Source organism: Saccopteryx leptura, chromosome 6 (genome assembly GCF_036850995.1).
Source record: "Saccopteryx leptura isolate mSacLep1 chromosome 6, mSacLep1_pri_phased_curated, whole genome shotgun sequence".
In the NCBI taxonomy this organism is placed as follows: domain Eukaryota; kingdom Metazoa; phylum Chordata; class Mammalia; order Chiroptera; family Emballonuridae; genus Saccopteryx; species Saccopteryx leptura.
Genome location: NC_089508.1, coordinates 10666664 through 10673710, shown reverse-complemented (window position 1 = coordinate 10673710; position 7047 = coordinate 10666664).

Sequence of the window (7047 nt, the reverse complement as noted above, 5' to 3'; positions counted from 1 at the left end):
TGTACCCGCGGTGCTGCTCCTCTGCCCGTCTCCATCCTGTACCCGCAGTGCTGCTCCTCTGCCCGTCTCCATCCTGTACCCGCGGTGCTGCTCCTCTGCCCGTCTCCATCCTGTACCCGCAGTGCTGCTCCTCTGCCCGTCTCCATCCTGTACCCACACTGCTGCTCCTCTGCCCGTCTCCATCCTGTACCCGCGGTGCTGCTCCTCTGCCCGTCTCCATCCTGTACCCTCAGTGCTGCTCCTCTGCCCGTCTCCATCCCGGCCCCGCGGTGCTGCTCCTCTGCCCGTCTCCATCCTGGCCCCGCGGTGCTGCTCCTCTGCCCGTCTCCATCCTGTACCCGCAGTGCTGCTCCTCTGCCCGTCTCCATCCCGGCCCCACAGTGCTGCTCCTCTGCCCGTCTCCATCCTGTACCCGCGGTGCTGCTCCTCTGCCCGTCTCCATCCTGTACCCGCACTGCTGCTCCTCTGCCCGTCTCCATCCTGTACCCGCAGTGCTGCTCCTCTGCCCGTCTCCATCTTGTACCCGCAGTGCTGCTCCTCTGCCCGTCTCCATCCTGTACCCGCGGTGCTGCTCCTCTGCCCGTCTCCATCCTGTACCCGCGGTGCTGCTCCTCTGCCCGTCTCCATCCTGTACCCGCGGTGCTGCTCCTCTGCCCGTCTCCATCCTGCCCCGCGGTGCTGCTCCTCTGCCCGTCTCCATCCTGTACCCGCGGTGCTGCTCCTCTGCCCGTCTCCATCCTGTACCCGCGGTGCTGCTCCTCTGCCCGTCTCCATCCCGGCCCCGCGGTGCTGCTCCTCTGCCCGTCTCCATCTTGTACCCGCAGTGCTGCTCCTCTGCCCGTCTCCATCCCAGCCCCGCGGTGCTGCTCCTCTGCCCATCTCCATCCTGTACCCGCGGTGCTGCTCCTCTGCCCGTCTCCATCCTGTACCCTCAGTGCTGCTCCTCTGCCCGTCTCCATCCTGTACCCTCAGTGCTGCTCCTCTGCCCGTCTCCATCCTGTACCCGCGGTGCTGCTCCTCTGCCCGTCTCCATCCTGTACCCTCAGTGCTGCTCCTCTGCCCGTCTCCATCCTGTACCCGCGGTGCTGCTCCTCTGCCCGTCTCCATCCTGTACCCGCGGTGCTGCTCCTCTGCCCGTCTCCATCCCGGCCCCGCGGTGCTGCTCCTCTGCCCGTCTCCATCCTGTACCCGCGGTGCTGCTCCTCTGCCCGTCTCCATCCCGGCCCCGCGGTGCTGCTCCTCTGCCCGTCTCCATCCTGTACCCGCGGTGCTGCTCCTCTGCCCGTCTCCATCCCGGCCCCGCGGTGCTGCTCCTCTGCCCGTCTCCATCCTGTACCCGCAGTGCTGCTCCTCTGCCCGTCTCCATCCTGTACCCGCGGTGCTGCTCCTCTGCCCGTCTCCATCCCGGCCCCGCGGTGCTGCTCCTCTGCCCGTCTCCATCCTGTACCCGCGGTGCTGCTCCTCTGCCCGTCTCCATCCTGTACCCGCGGTGCTGCTCCTCTGCCCGTCTCCATCCTGTACCCGCGGTGCTGCTCCTCTGCCCGTCTCCATCCTGTACCCGCGGTGCTGCTCCTCTGCCCGTCTCCATCCCGTACCCGCGGTGCTGCTCCTCTTATCATCTCCATCCTGGCCCCGCGGTGCTGCTCCTCTGCCCACGTTCTGCCCAAGAACATGGGCCTCTCCTCCAAGCTCGACCTGATTCAGGTGACAAGTCCCTGCCTCCCGGGCTGGCCCCAACCTCAGCCTGCCTTGGGCCTTGGGTAGTGGTGCGTTCCTGTTCTGCTTCCCCCCATCAGCCCTTCCCTCCACAGCTGCACGTCTCCTGAGGCTGTAGGTCTCGTAGTCTCTCAACCAACTTGTGATGAGCACCTGTTAGGTGCAGGGTGGGAGGTGGGTGTCAAGGAACTCCTGCTCTGCCTGTTCTTTATGTGGGGCCCCAGCCCAGCCCAGCACATCACTCTCTCTCTCTCTCTCTCTCACACACACACACACACACACACACACACACACACTGTTCACACTCATACATTCACACATGCTCTCTGCACATCTAGCAATACACACAAAACATGCACTGACACACCTGCAAGTACACACCAAGGTGCAAACGGATTAGGTCACACATGCGTGTGCTGGGAGGGCACACTTCAATGACTAAGGGGGCCTGTTACAGGGTCCTCGTTAAACTTAAGACTCCTGTCCAGTCCGTGGAACATTCTCTTCTCGCCGCCCCTGCTGGGACCAAACCCAGCAGACTGGCTTCCACCAACAACCGAGCATATCTTTAAAAAATTTTTAGTAATAGTGTTCTGGTGATACAATTCAGATACCACAACATTTACCCTTTTAAAGAGCCCACCAGTGTTTTCAGTACAGAATTGTACAACCCTCATCAGTATCTAATTCCTGAACGTTTTCATCAATCCCCAGAACACATTTTGCTTCTGGCTTCTTTCACTTCCTATAACATCTTCAAGTTTCATCCGAACGGCAGCGTGAGTCAATACTTCATTTCTTCAAACGATTGGATGACAGTTTGTTGTTTGCATACAGCACATTTTGTTCATCCATCTGTCAGTGGGTGGACATTTGGGCTGTTTCCATTTTTGACTATTATGAATAATGCTGCCATGACAATTCATGAACACGGTTTTGTGGACGTATCTTTTCAATTATTTTGGGTATAGACTTAGGAGTGAGATTTGAGTCCTATGATAACTCTGTTTAACATTTTGAGGAACTGCCATACTGTTTTCCAAAGTGGCTGCATAATTTTACATTCTTCTCAATGTATAGGCTTCCAAGTTCCCCCATTCCTTGCTAACATCTGGTAGTGTCTCTTTTGTAACTTAGCCATCCTGGTGGGTGTGAAGTGGTATCTCATTGTGGTTTTGATTTGCATTCTCTTGATGACTAATATTATTTAGCATCTCTTCATTGCGTGTTTATTGGTCATTTGGATACCTTATTTGGAGAAATGTCTATTCAGATCGTTTGCCCATTTGTAAATTGGACCATTTGTCTTTATTGCTGAGTTGTAAGAATTCTTTATATATTCTGGATACAAGTCCCTTGTACAATATATGATTTGAAATATTTTCTCACATTGTATGGATGGTCTTTTCATGTTGATAATGTCCTTTGGAGCACAAAAGTTGTTACTTTTAAGAAATGAATTTAGCTCTTTTTCCTTGCGTTACTTGTGCTTTGGGCATCATGTCTAAAAATTATTGCCTACCTGATCCAAAGTCAGGAAAATATATACCTAAGAAGGTTCTAGTTTCTGCTCTAATATTTAGATTTATGATCCATTATAAGTTAATTTTTGTATATGGTATAAGATAGGGATCTAATTTCATTCATCCTAATTGCACAAGGATATGCAGTTGTCTTGATACCATTTGTCGGAAAATCCATTCCTTCCCCCACTGAACTGTCTCTTCATCCTTGCCAAAAACCGTTTGATGGTAAATGTGAGGTTTTATTCCTGAACTCCAGTCTATCCCATTGATCTATTTGTCCCTATGCCAGCACCACACTGTAGTTTTGTAGTAAGTTTTGAAATCAGAAAGTGTGAGTCCCACAACCTCGTTCTTCTTATTGGAAGTTGTCTGACTCTTCTAACAGGCATGTCTTGTATCATGAGCGGGTGTTTGGTGGCTGGGTTTCAGGCACAGTGGGTGTGACCCGAGGCTCAGTAGTACCATCAGGGACCTGGCCTTTCCTCCCTGCCCCCTCTGCCATCTTCCAGTGTTGGCTCCATCCTAGGTCGTAGCCTGCTTTCCTCACTTGAGGCTGGTTCAATGGAGATAGTCAAACAAGATCCACAGCTTCTCTGGAACCCCAGGGGGCAAGTCCCTTCTCTGGGGCTGCCCAGCAGCCACGGTCAGCAGTGAGCAAGCCTGCATCCTAGTTGAGGAGGACTTCTCGCAGGCTGTATCGGGGCCACTCTGCGGCATAGCTCAGGGACACCATTCCCGTAAAGGCCACATAAATGGCATCCCCTGGGGGCTTAACTCCTTCAGGTTGTGATATGAATGATGTAATTTTGAATAAGGGCACATTTGTCTAAATAGTCCAGTGTATTCATTTCATCTTCTTCCCAAGTAAAAAAAAAGAAATTACAGAGTGATCTCAGGGCGTCCCAATGGTCTCCTGTAATAATTGCTCAACCTAGAGTCACCTGCACGTGCTCAGCACTGTGCTGGGTACAGAGTTGGAGGTGGGGAGAGATAAAGGATCCCTTGGTCCTCAGGAAATGACTGCCTCTCAGGGAGGGAGGCTGGGGCAGTCAGGGAGTGCCTCATGGAGGAAGCGGTGATAAAAGGGAGGTGACCACATTCAAGAAGTCACACAAGGATCTAGACTCCGAGTCACCCCGCTCTGCCACTACCTGGCTGTACCGCTGTGGGAAAAATCACTGAGCTTCTCTGAACCTAGGTTTGCTCCTTTGCCAATGGTCATTGACATCACATCCTTTTCAGGGCCCTTGTGACAGCTAACGGGGATGTAGGCAGAGTCTGATGGTGTTTTGATCCTTGGGAAGTGGTGTCAAGGATCTAAAGAATTAGGACCTCGTGGCACAATGGTAGCGCATCTGACTCCAAGGACCTAAAGAACTATTGGTGAGAGATTTATTTTTCTTGCCAGGAATTTATGTTGGACAAAATGGAGACTGTGAAATTTATCTCACTGCACATGGGACCCAGAGCGTCCTGGTCAGGTGACAGCCACAAGGACCAAAGATTCCGAAGGTCCCCCAGACCCTGCAGGAAATGCCCAAGGACCCCTTTCCCAGTGCCCAGACCTCAGAGAACTCACTCCAGCCTGTGCTGAGCTGGCTGGCGGCCGACGGGTCCTGCCCACGTCACGACCACCTCCGGACCGGCCTGGCCCTCCTTTCTCAACACCAGCGCCCCTCCGTGGGTGGGAGCTAGCAGGGGGCAGTGAGCGGGTGGGCGGGATCCTGGGCCAGCTGGGATGTGGGAGCTGTTCCCCATATTGGGAGATTGGTAGAGATCAAGGTGAGTTCTGCCTGGAACCACAAGAGGGAGAGGGCTTCCTGAGTGGGAGGCGACAGCTAGCTGGGAAGTCCCAGGTCAGAGACCTGCAGCCACCAGCTGCCTTTTTGTCATCGATGGCTTTATCTGAGACCAAGGTGGTCTGGAAGGATGCCTGGCTCCGGGGAATGTCTGGGTCACAGGAACTCTTGTAAAGAGCCACCCAGAGCTGTCGGCGGCATGGGGGCTCGCCTTGCGCACAGCAGGCTGGGGTACTGAATTTGTGGGGGGCGTTTCATCACGGGTCCCAGAAGCTGAATATCATGTCGGTGCCTCTGCTTACCCCTGAGAGTCCCAGAGCTGCCTGAAATGAATGCTATTCTTAGGGAGGCCTTGGCAAAGCTTTTCCTTCCTGTGAGACTGGGTGACAAGATGTCTAAGGGAGTCCCCTCTCCAGACTGACATTTTAGGTCAAGGTTGGAAAAGCTTGGTGTGTATAGAACAGGGGTCAGGAAACTTTTTGGCTGAGAGAGTCATGAACACCACATATTTTAAAATGTAATTCCGTGAGAGCCATACAACGACCCGTGTACCTTTCTCATTATCCAATAAAAATTTGGTGTTGTCCCAGAGGACAGCTGTGATTGGCTCCAGCCACCTGCAACCATGAACATGAGCGGTAGGAAATTAATGGATTGTAATACATGAGAATGTTTTATATTTTTAACGTTATTATTTTTTTTATTTAAGGTTTGTCTGCGAGCCAGATGCAGCCATCAAAAGAACCACATCTGGCTCGTGAGCCATAGGTTCCCGACCCTTGGTATAGAAGGCACTGGTTTGGTGTAATTGTGTCACTGTGGTAAAATCACCCTGGCAACCAACACAGCTGTGGGAAGAATTCACCTCTGGAGGTCTGCTGATGTTAATTGATTTAAGTAAAAGTTGAAAGTTAAGAGCAACTGTTGAGCTGTTAACTGTGGTGAGTCAGCACATTAACTTTCAAAGGGGTGTTTGAAAAAAAGATGTTGCTATTCAGTCAACAAACACCAAGGGTCAGCTGTACTCCACCTGCTGTTGGGGGCGGGGCCTGGGAGGCTTGGAGGGAGGGATGGTGGGGCGTGAGCTTAAACAAAGAGGATCTGAAGAAGGAGCATCTTTGGAGTTTCTGATCTCACAGGCCTCCGGGGTGAAGAGGACATCTCAGGTAGGGCTTGAGTCAGATTTCAGAAGGAGGAGGCTGGGGAGGGAGGGCCCAAGAGAGCAGAGAAAACACAGGGGCGGGGACAGTCCGAGAAGGTGGCCTGGGAAGCCGTCGTGGGGCCACGACGCAAAGGCCAGGCTACGAGGTTTGGACTTCAGTCCAGGGGTCACACATGAGGACTTCTTAGTCCATTCAGGCTGCTATAACAAAATACCACAGACTGGGCGCCTTAAACAACAGACATTTATTTCTCACAGTTCTGGAGGCTGGGAGCCCAAGATCAAGGCACCTGCAGGTCCAATACCTGGTGAGAGCTTTCTCCATGGTTCACAGATGACCGCCCTCCTGCTGTGTCCTCACATGGTGAGGGGGTGAGGGAGCTCGCTGGGGTCTCTGTCATAAGGGCGCTGATCCCATTCGTGAGAGCAGAGCCCTCATGACCCACGCACCTCCCAAAGGCCCTGTGGTCACATTGGGGGTTAGGATTCCAACGGATGAATTGGGGAGTGGGGAGGCTCAAGCATTCAGGCCACTGCGAGACCCTCGCCCATTCACACCCTCTCAGTTCTCCTTCTCTCCCCACAATGCCCACTCTCCAAAGCACTCTGAAGCATCCCATTAACCTCTCTGTAATGTGAGTTCACATTAGGCCAACGACTCTTTGATCTGAACTTTCATCAGGAAGGCTTGTTACAACACAGAGTGTGGCCTCACCCCCCCGGGCTTCTGACCCAGCAGATGTGAGTTGAAAAGTCTTTAGAGTTCGCATTTCTAACAAGATCCCGGGTGATGCTGATGCTGCTGGTCCCAGGACCTCACTTTGAAAACCGCTGCTTTAGAGTC